A 12,041-nucleotide genomic window follows, 5' to 3' on the forward strand; every position below is an offset into this window, starting at 1 on the left:
GGTGATATGGTGGCTGGTGGAGAGGCTCAGAGCAGGGTGCAGGGATTGGCCAGCATGGTGACTGGCAGAGAGGGATGGTGATTGGCTGGCAGGGTGGCAGGCAAAAAGAAGCAGCGAGCGAGTGCCCAGGCAATGGCGCAAGTAAAGTGTCTTCTTACTCCCTCCCAGAGAAGGGATGGGTACATTAAAGGGACTTTGCTGGACTTAAGAAATGGAGGCAAAAGGATACTGCCCAAAGTACTGCAGGGTGGGGCTCTTGCTCATGGTATTATGTTTATGAATTCTGCTTGTGGCGTTTTCCCAAATTAATCCCGAGTTACTTCTCTCCTTTTATTAAAAGTTTCCTTTCTAGACTCAGACTCTGTGCTTGCGAGAGGGGAAGTATTACCTCTTAGAAGCATCCAGGGGGTGGTATGTAATTGTCCCAGGTTACTGGGTGGGGGCTTGAGCTGGTTTTGTGTTGTATTGTTGAAGAGGAACCCCTAGATATTGAACCCATCCCTTGTTGCTGCCAGTTCCAATGGGCAGAAGGGTTACACTCCTATTCAAACTAAAAATCTTGCCATGACTCTGATATCGCCTCATGGATATCAAGCCATCAGCTTCGGCTCCATATGTCTAAAATAGAGCTCTTAACCCCCACGCCCACCCCAACCTTCTGGCTACCTCTTTTCTTGATCACTGTGGACAACACCACCATCCTGTTACTCGGGCCTGTAACCTGGGCGTAATCTTTGACTCAGCCTGGATGTAACGACATAGAGAGAGATCTATGTCTAAATCTTGCAGATTCTTTCTGCATAGCAACATCTCTAAAATATGATCATTCCTATCTATCCACACAACTAAAACTCTCAACCATGCTTTCATCATCTTGTATCCCAGTTACTATGACATCCTTCTCTTCTGCCTTTACACATGCAATCGTGCCCCATTCATATGCATTCAGAATGTGCTGAAAAGATCATTCTCCAAGTCCATTGTTTTGATCACATCACACCATTCTTTGAATCCTTCCACTAACTTCTCCTTTTATATGGCATCAAACAAACTTCATGGTCAATCCCATTCTACCTATCAGCTCTTATTCACTACTGAGCTGTCATTGCTTGCCTCCCTCAGCCAATGATGCCACCTTCCATTTCCCAGTTGTTAAATTTACAAACAAACCCCTTTGTGCTTTCTCCCATGCTATCTCCATGCACGGGAGGCAGTCCCTGTAAATATCTGCAAAGCTACCTCATGATCCACCTTCTAATCCTATCTCAAAACTGTCCGTTGTTGTGATGCCTACAAAATACTTGACAACCATTGGGATGTTGGTGTGCCCATAAACAAACTATATCCAACAGTCATGTTAAGTCAAATTGTGCAAACCTCATCTTGATTATTGTACATTACTCTTTATGCACTTAATATTGTTAATTATTAGTTAGTGCAATCAGGTCCAGAATCCCATTGTGCTGGCTTCTGTACAAACACAGAACAAAAGATGGCCACTGCCCCAAAGATCTTACACTCTAGTAAGCATTAGTTTTTCAAATCAGACTTTTAAACTCCCGCTTGCAAAGGCAGAGCAAGTTCTAGTTATTTTAACAATAAGGTAGCGTAGGTAAGTGAAGCTATGACTGCTAGTTCCCCAACGTGTATGTACTCTAACATTCTTTACCTTCAGCCAAGAAGAACTAAAAAAAAAAGTTGTTTGCACAGCTGAAGAAGAGCTCTGTGTAACTCGAAAGCTTTACCTTCCACCAGCAGAAGTTGGTCCAATAAAAGTTATTACCTTACCTACCTTCTCTCTCTAAAAAAAATAAAAGTGTTATTTTTCCCCCTCACCCCCCTCACCCCATACTTTAGCAAAGCACAAGGAAAATCAATGCCATCTAATCTGTAGATGGATAGCCACCAAGTCAGTGAAGGTCACATATCTCACACAACATCTTTATATTTCCATGCCAGAGATTATATGTGGTTTGTAGAGAAAATGGTGCTTTGAATAGCTGTTTGCAGCAGTGGAGATCAAAGAAGCTGGCAGACAGAGTGATATGGTTGCTTGCTCAGAGAAGGCAGAAGTGCTATCTCTATTGCTCACCAGTAATGACTTATTTCATACCTACTTAAGAAGTTATGCACCCCTCTTTGCCATAATATCTGAGCATTTATCCTCACATGTACAAATCTTTGCTTCCCATCCCATTTGCTTCTGCACTGAATGGAGCTTGGCGAGACCAGAAAATCTGTTCCAGAAGTATTCAAGATAATATGTGATACCAAATATAAAGGCTCTCTGCTCTATAAGTTAAAATGGCACCTTTTAGTAGTGTAAAATTTGTACTTAATGAAGTTCGTTGCTAGCTCCCCAATTTTACTGTACATCTCTCAGTAACACCTCACTTGGGATGACATATTTTCTCTTTCCACTTGAACAACTTTTTTTAAAAAAGCAAGTCTGCAGTTGTTCAGGAAATGACTTTGCTTTGATTGCTTGGAAATATTCAGCTAACACTTATAAAGCCTGATAACAGCTTATTCCGCTTGATCCTTAGATGAAATCTATAGATTTCTTCTGAAAAATTTTTCTTCATCTACTTGCTGAGGAAATATACCAGCCAGATGTTATCGAGTGTTTACAAGACACAGTTCAACAGAGCACAGCTTCCTCTCTTTCTTTTAATCTGGAGATGTTCTGAAAGGTTTTGTAGTAATTCAGGCACAGTTCAGTAGTAACTCCTAGGGGCATGGAGAGAGGAGGTCACCAAAATATGTATTCTTCCTTCAATAAAGGAACTTTAACACAGCATGGAAAACAAAGTGAGTCAGTTACAGACTAATAAGTAACTTTACTTTGCATATACTGCACTTAATTCAGTCATGCATCACTCATTGATAGCAACAGGCCTGGTATTAAATTTTTCAGGGATCTATACAAATTTAGACTCCATTTGCTTCCTCATTTGTACCTAGGCCTGTGACACACTATTATTAGCGGGTTAGGTATGTGCATGTGGAATTCTGTGAGGTCATATAGGGAATAAAGGCCATAAGGCATAAATAGAAATTTTCTACCCAGACCAAGGCCTGTATGTCGTATATAGGATTTCGGAAGGTCTATGTAGTAAAGATCCTCATTGAAACAGATGAGAGCTTATGAGGGCCATGCAGTTCTGCTGCTTAAGTGGAACAACTCCAGAACTAGCCCAGACGCAAGTGAACATAAGAACATAAGAACGGCCATACTGAGTCAGACCAAAGGTCCATCTAGTCCAGTATCATGTCTTCTGAGAGTGGCCAATGCCAGGTGCCCCAGAGGGAATTAAGAGAACAGGTAATCATCAAGTGATCCTCCCCTGTCTCCCATTCCCAGCTTCTGGCAAACAGAGGCTAGGGACACTATCCCTGCCCATCCTAGCTAATAGCCATTGATGGACCTATGCTCCATGAATTTATCTAAAACTTTTTTGAACCATGTTATAAACTTGGCCTTCACAATATCCTCTGCCAAAGAGTTCCACCGGTTGACTATGCGTTGTGTGAATAAATACTTCTGTTTGTTTGTTTTAAACCCCCTGCCTATTAATTTCATTTGGTAACCCCTAGTTCTTGTGTTATGAGAAGGAGTAAATAACACTTGCTTATTTACTTTCTCCACACCAGTCATGATTTTATAGACCTCTATCATATCCCCCCTTAGTCGTCTTTTTCCAAGATGAAAAGTCCCAATCTTATTAATCTCTCCTCATATGGAAGCTGTTCCAGACCCCTAATCATTTTTGTTACCCTTTTCTGAACCTTTTCCAATTCCGGTACAGTGCAGTGAATATGATTTATACATAAAAGTTACAGATAATAAGACTGTTAAAAGAATATTATTTAGATGCCAAAGTCAAGCACTTGAAAGTTAGGAAAAGCCAGTTTTATGGTAATTCTGACCCCCTAGTACAGCAGGGGTGCTGTAAAACAATCGTATGTGATTGTGTCATGAAAGATTATATCATAATGTGTATGTGCAAGTGGGATGAATTAAGGGCAGTCTCCTTGTTGAATTTCAAAGGCCTGCTTCAAACAGTGTGAGCTTTAGAGCTTCTCAAAAAGAGGTTGCAAGAATCTTTTATAACAGAAAGTAGTAATTAAGCTAAATATAGGGATTACTACCAGCTCCCCCTGTAATAATAGCATTATGTCTTTCTAGGGTTTATGTAACAAATTTCCAAATAGCCAGTTTTTTTTTAAATGCACTTTATCACTGTATTTACAAACTTCTGAATAACCATGATATTACTCGAACAAGGGGTTGATACTGACATCTTCTACAACAATTTAATTAAATTACAGTAGGCTCTTCAACATCAAGAATATAGCAATATTAAAAAGGGAAAACTCTGGCAGAAAGATGCCCAGAGGCTAAAAATGTCTGAGAAATAGGAGTCAAGTTGAAATCTCCCACAGGCAATGGAACTGTATCAGGTTCAAATTAAGGAAAGCATCTAATTACACAACAATATTCAAGCCACCATCCTTTAGTGTATATCAGAACAAAAATCTACATTAAAAACATTTAAATTGCAAAGTCAAACACTCAAAAATTAGGAAATGCTAGTGTTAAGGTACTTGTACATACTGAATTTGGCCCCCTTTTACACGTCTTATGATCATGATCACATTTTTTCCAAAGCTGCTACAAGCCCCACCTACAGTAACATCCCAGGTAAGCTACAGCAAGCTAAACTTAAGGATAATAACTTTAGTCTTGTAAACAAAACCAAGGAAATTTAAAGGATGTTGGGCCAAAGCCTACTCCCATTGAATTCAATGGCAAAAGTCCTTTAGACTTTAGAGGGGCAGGTTCAGACCATGGGTAAAATTTCCAAAAGAACCTAAGTAATTGAGGAGCCTGTTTGTCAACAGTATGCACTTGCTGGTGTGTATATTCCAGTGCACACCAGTGTGTTGCACACTAACTGTCCATGAGGACCCTACTGGTGCAGGATGAAATCAGCAAACACTAGGAATTTAGAGACAGTGTGCGACATGCTGGTGTGAACAGGAATTTACATCTCAGCTGGTTCACACGAGTGCACTGTGTAGACAAGCCCTATTTTCAAAAGTGACTTAGGCAGTTATGGCCAGATTTTTAAAGAATTTTAGGTGCCTAAAGACATAGACAGGAGCGTAATGGATTTTCTAAAGTGCCTATGTGCTGACAGTGGGATTCACAAGAGGGATTTACATGCTGGCCCAATTAATATTTAATTACTTAATACAAACATACAATGAGAGATACCCTGCCCCTCAGAATATCCCTTAGTCCAGTGGCTAGGGGACTTACCTCAGAGGTGAAGATTTGAACAGGGCTGCCTACTCCCCCTCAGGTGGGGGCAGGGGGAATTGAACTGGGGTCTTCCATATCCTGGGAATGTACCATAACTACTGAGTTGAAGATTATAAGGGAGGTCGCCTCCTTTCCCTGCCCACCTGGCTGTTGTTTGGAGTTAGGGATGCGTAGGGCATGCCTACTGGATCAGACCCCACATACAAGATAAGCATTCCTCTGCCTATCTTCCTCCACTGTGAGGATTGTGCTAGGTCTTAGGCAAGAGAGGCAGCAGCGTGTGTGCCCAGAAGCAGAAATTTAGCTAGGAAACTTTTACAGTGAAAATGTAGGTACTGAAAGAGTTTAGGCACCCACAGGGTTCGGTGACAGCGAAACAGGGGTTTTGTGGCTCACAATAGCATGTAAATCTGGGAGTTAGGCACCTAAATCCCTTTGTGTACAGCCCTACTCATCTCACGTTTGCCTACAGCTGTGAAGTTGGGAGGAGGGTTCTGGTTAGCGGTTTTACTTCCCTTGATGCTGCTGTGAAGCCAGGCTATGATCTGGCTCCAAGTTAACAAAAAAATAAAATAAAAAAAAAAACCATGTGAAGGGGAAATAGACACTACAAAAAGGGAACATATGTTGGTGGCATGTGATATAAATATTTAGCAGCACAACTCTGGGAAGGGATCCTACCTTTGTGGAGCAGCTTGGAAGTTTGGGGCTAATAATTGTAATAGCTGATGACAAGTGACTTCACATTTCTGTGTAATATAGCGTATTTAAGTATATGAGAAACATATTCCCTCCATATGCCAAAACACCCCATAATTTACTGAAAAAAATGTAAACAATAAGAGGTTTGATTGTTTACAGCTGCATCAAGCCTTTATTCCCCCGCACCCCCCGAAACCCTAATTTTATTTATTTAAATCCAAGATCTTTCATGTACTGTAACGACTCCATGTACACAATGTATACAAAGCAAACGATAGGAGAATCATACCTAATTGAAGGAGCTTCTTGTTTTAAATATTTTTCAAAAAAAAATCTAATTTGCAACTCAATGAAGAGATATTTACTGTGACTCTTTAGAGACCTGCTGTGCAAAAAAAGCAATCCATGATAAAGCTCCTGTTTGTAACAGAAATTCTTCTCCACTCTGTTATAGACAGTGGACCTCTCTGCTCTTTGCAAATGATGAATAATTCTGCAAAAAACACTGGTTTGCCTTACCATGTAAAAATCAGCATATACTGAGCTATCAATCATCAAACAATATCATCTGTACTTCAGGTATAACAATGAAACTTCATTCTCCTGTCAACCAGGTGCACATTGACTCTTACAGTACATTTGTGTGATGTTGGACAAAGTTTTAACTTACAGTGGTGTATCTCAAGACTAGTTCTACTGAAGTCAATGCAGTTACATCAGTATAAAACTACACTAAGAGAGACTTTGTTTTTGACATCTTCAGAACTGTTCTACCTTGAATAGTGTGTACTTTATACACAGTGGGCAAGCATCCAATAGTAATCTGTATATTCCTTAACCTTTATAAGTATCAACTGATATAATGAGAAAGAGCAGCTAATGATACCCACCCACCCCCCACAAATATATTCCCCCACCCCACATGTGGATTGATATCCCTGATAAGTTATTTATCACATGCCTATATAATTTATTTCACTCAATTTTGATCACATCACCTGTTTCCTACTTATTAATCTAGCTCTTGGGATTATTCTGTAATGTCAAACCCCTGAGAATGTAAAACCACTGCCATTTCTTTATATCAGTCTGTCAGACAGATGCTCTTCCTCTTTCCTTCTCCCTCCCCTTCAAACATGGAATTCTTTATCAAACAAACAAAACAAAACAAAAAAATATGACCCTTTCTTAGGCCCAGACAGGTCAGGCAAGATTTAGTCAGGAAGTGCAGGATTTAGCTAGGACTGGCAAGCTATAGCCTTCGGGCAGTGTCAGGTTTTCTATATATAAATATGTCACAACTTTAAAGACTGATATTTTTAAAGATACTTTAAAGATAATCTGGGAAGGAGGGCCGTCTCTCCCCGGCAATCACAGCCCTGGAGCTGGGAAAGTTGCCTCTTTCTCTGGCTGCCACAGCCCTGCACGTCCCAAAATCCTCCCACCCCCTCTTCTCACCCCACTGCCCCCTCCCACCTACTCCCTAATCCCCAAAAGGCCACCACCTCACCTTACACGTGCATCTTCTCCAGGGTCCAGTCACCTAATTAGCGGAGCCACGCCTGCGCAGCTCCACTAATTAGGTGGGTGGCCTTTCATTCTTTTGTGTGCGGCCGCCCAGGTGTGCATCTTAGCGGGAACTATCTGTGCACCACCTGAATGGAGCTCGCGGACCACTGATGGTCTGCGGACCACAGTTTGAGAACCTCTGATCTAGAAAATGACTTCTATGTGGAGGTTTACTTGTTAGTGCTCTGTAGTGAGTGAAAATGGCAAAAGATGAAACTGTACAATTAATTGACGTTGACTTTGCTCTGAAGGGTTCAATTGCCATAGATTCTTAGAATGGTGATAACATAATTACCATTGTTCATTTAGCATGACTATGAAACTAAATTAAAATAAAAATACCTTAAAAGAATCTTCTGGCGGCAAAGGCCAGCCTTCAAAAGTTAAGGCTGGAAGGCAGATAGTGCATGGGGAAATGGAACAACATTTATTTTCATCCTCATTGTTCAGCAAGTGAAACCCTGTCTCATAACTGCACATTAACCCACATCTGTGCAGAGGGCCTAAATTTCCTCTAAATCACACTGGTGTAAATTTGATGCAAGTCCATTGACGTTAGGAGGTTCTACTGTAGATTTACACTGTGTCAGACAGATTCTAGCTCCTAATAAGGCATACATCTGTCTCATTCACTAGTCACTATCCAACCTGTGCACTGCCAGCGTGCTATTAAGATTCTAAAAATATACTGATGAAAGAAATCAAAATTCATTTCTTGTTGATAATAGAGCCACTAAATGGAATGTCAGGTTTGTCCTCAGAAAATAATTAATCTTTCCTGATATACAAGTATTATGAACTGTGTACATATATCTATTTTTGAATGACGATAATCTGGGATTTCTCAGAAACTGACAGTAACTGTTATTTGTAACAGAGATGCAAAAGAAGCTCTCCAACTTCTTATCTGATGAGAACTTTGGCAAATTGCAGCTAACATTTCTGTTGCCAACCACTGCACTCAAGACTCCTACTGATGAGAGATCAGCATTACTTTACACTGTTTTAGAAATGCTTAACTAGCAATGAATGTAGAAGTAAAAGGATAGTGTATATATGTTGGATAGCTACCAATTTATGGCTATATTATTCCATGTAGATGGTGCCTAGCCATGTATAGAGTGGAACTGAGCTACCACTTCCCCAAGCAAAGCTCTCGGTGCATATGGGCCTAAGGATGGTATAATACTTCACTGATTGAGCTCTTATGTGCACAGGGTGAGATTTCAGGTTGTATTGTTCTTTAGAATGATGCAGCCTGGTCTTTTAAGTGACTGGGTCTGCTCTATGAGCTGACAGTGTGGTGGGGAGCTAAGGCTGTGGCCTTGACTTACCACTGATCACTTTGAACTGATGTGTGCCCAAGAGCAGCAGTCTCTCCACTCCCCCAAGCAAAGGGACTGCAATTGTCCTTGGCCATTCCTTAGGTGCAGTAGAAAATCTTCTTTTGCCCAGGCCCACACAACGTCCCTTATCTAACAACAATAGGCCTACTTGTTACTAGTTATGAATTCCACTATGTAATGTATTATAATATCTTATTGCTTAGCTGATAAAGTTCAGCAGTTTTTTATACTTGGTATGTAATTAACAGTATTTTTCATATTGATTTAGTTGAAATAATTTAAAATATATTTTCCATAAGCAATTGTTAATCATTAAAAGCATTATCTTCTCAGCTTTAACTATGTAATAAAATGGTGGTGACCAAATTTTCAAATGTCAATGCATAAGGGCCCAGACCTGTTCTCACTGAAATAACTGGGTGTTGTCTCCAATTAAATGAATTACCCGAGGTTACATCAAAAAACCATTGCCAGAACCAGAAATAAACCTCTGATCTCCTCACTGCCACAGCAGCTATTACTTGACATGGTTCGGTTATATTTAGTGCTGTTTCTCTTTCACACACATCCACACACTCTTTATAGTCTTAATTAAGAAATTCTAACCATTTACAGGAAGCACTGTTCCCACAACTAACATATTTTGAATCCACAAATATATTCACATCATTTAAATCAGCTGTCTAGGAGGGTATAGTTCAACCACTGGGGCAGATTAGAGTTGCTCATATTAAAAAGTCATCATTTACCTCATCACCAAATGGTACCTGAGATACTGCACTAAGAACAAGAACTACCCGTGGTGACTCCAATACCCCAGTGTAGTGTATGCTGCCTGTGTGATGGTGACTGTTGATTGACTTTGGAAGGGAGAATTACACAGGAGTTGGGATGGGGGAATAGAATCCACTCTTAACTTTCAGGTAAGAGTTGTGGGAGACTCAGACCTCAACTGCTGTTCCAGCTTCTTGAGCTGGAATAGTGACTGCAGCTCTTGTGAATCCCTTACAGAGAAGTTCATAGAAACTGGATCCACATGATCAGACCCAATGTGTCTCCTAAAACTCTTTGCTCACTGGCCTTCATATGGTTTCATCATGCAAGCTCAGCTTCAGGTGCAGAAGTGATGTGACATCCCCTGTGAAACTGCATGATAACCATCCACTTTCCAGCAGTGCAATCATGATGGTTCATTGGGTTGGAAGCATTCTGGCGCCTATGATATATGAGTGACTTTAACCCTCACTTTTAGTTCACACCAACATGAGCTACATGAGCTAATTAGTGTATAACACATTGGCGCACATTAGAATTCACACTCCCTACTGCACATTGCTGTACCATTTATGCAGGCTCTAAGTTACACTGAAAGTCAATGAGATCTAGGCTCCTAAATTATAAAGGCATTTTTGAAAGTTTTACTCAAAATGCCTTGAAAATTTTACAAAGTAATTTAAGTTTAGATATGGTCGAATAAGGTGGAAAGTTGTTAATTTTATTTCTGAAAAAAAGCTAAATTGAAACTTCATTTTTTAAAAAAAAATTGGATCATTTTTAGTTAAAATAAGACAGAGGAAAAACCACCAGGGTACAGTGTGATATTACCCATGGTACAATCTGTTGAACAGCTGTATCCCCTTAATTCTTTAGCCAGGCTGCCTTTTACACGGCTTTGCTGTCAGAACATCTGCTCCTGGCCTGCTCACACAGCCTTCAGCATACAAAGTCACTCCCAGCTAAGTTACATGAGCACTCTTCCCAGTCACTCATGAATTACATACAGAGCTACACCTGCAAATTCCTGGTCCCAGACTTGTCCCCCCAGAAGTGTGCGTCTTGTACTGCTCAGTCACCTTCTGAACAGTACAAGCTCATAGAAAGTCTATCATTTTCCTTTCATGAAATGACGATACACCAGCCGAGTTATCATAAATGGAGTTTCCCAAAAAAAAGACAGACATTAAGTGATTACAAGTAGTGAGGCATAAAATGGTCAGGATTGGTTACAAAAAGAAAATAAAAGAGTAAAATGCAAGCTAATATTTAACTTAACAAGCTCAGTGCACTTTAAAGCAAAAGGTTTTGTCTCACCATAGGCTACAGCAGTCTGTACTAGCTAAAAGAAAAGGAGTACTTGTGGCACCTTAGAGACTAACCAATTTATTTGAGCATGAGCTTTCGTGAGCTACAGCTCGCTTCATCGGATGCATACTGTGGAAATTGCAGAAGACATTATTATATACACAGACACCATGAAACAATACCTCCTCCCACCCCACTCTCCTGCTGGTAATAGCTTATCTAAAGTGATCATCAAGATGGGCCATTTCCAGCACAAATCCAGGTTTTCTCACCCTCCGCCCCCCCACAGACAAACTCACTCTCTTGCTGGAAATAGCCCATCCAAAGTGACCACTCTCTTCACAATGTGTATGATAATCAAGGTGGGCCATTTCCTGCAGAAATCCAGGTTCTCTCACCCCCTCACCCCCCTCCAAAAACCACACACACAAACTCACTCTCCTGCTGGTAATAGCCTATCCAAAGTGACCACTCTCCTTACAACGTGCATGAAAATCAAGGTGGGTCATTTCCAGCACAAATACAGGTTTTCTCACCGCCCCACCCCCATACAGGTTTTCTCATCCCCCCACCCCCATACACACACAAACTCACTCTCCTGCTGGTAATAGCCTATCCAAAGTGACCACTCTCCTTACAACGTGCATGAAAATCAAGGTGGGCCATTTCCAGCACAAATCCAGGTTTTCTCACCCCCCCCCCGCACACACAAACTCACTCTCCTGCTGGCAATAGCTCATCCAAACTGACCACTCTCCCCACAATGTGCATGACAATCAAGGTGGGCCACTTCCAGCATAAATCCAAGTTTAACCAGAAGGCCGGGGGGGGGGGGGGGGTAGGAAAAAACAAGGGGAAATAGGCTACCTTGCATAATGACTTAGCCACTCCCAGTCTCTATTTAAGCCTAAATTAATAGTATCCAATTTGCAAATGAATTCCAATTCAGCAGTTTCTCACTGGACTCTGGATTTGAAGTTTTTTTGTTGTAAGATAGCGACCTTCATGTCTCT

Source organism: Chelonia mydas, chromosome 1 (genome assembly GCF_015237465.2).
Source record: "Chelonia mydas isolate rCheMyd1 chromosome 1, rCheMyd1.pri.v2, whole genome shotgun sequence".
In the NCBI taxonomy this organism is placed as follows: Eukaryota; Metazoa; Chordata; order Testudines; family Cheloniidae; genus Chelonia; species Chelonia mydas.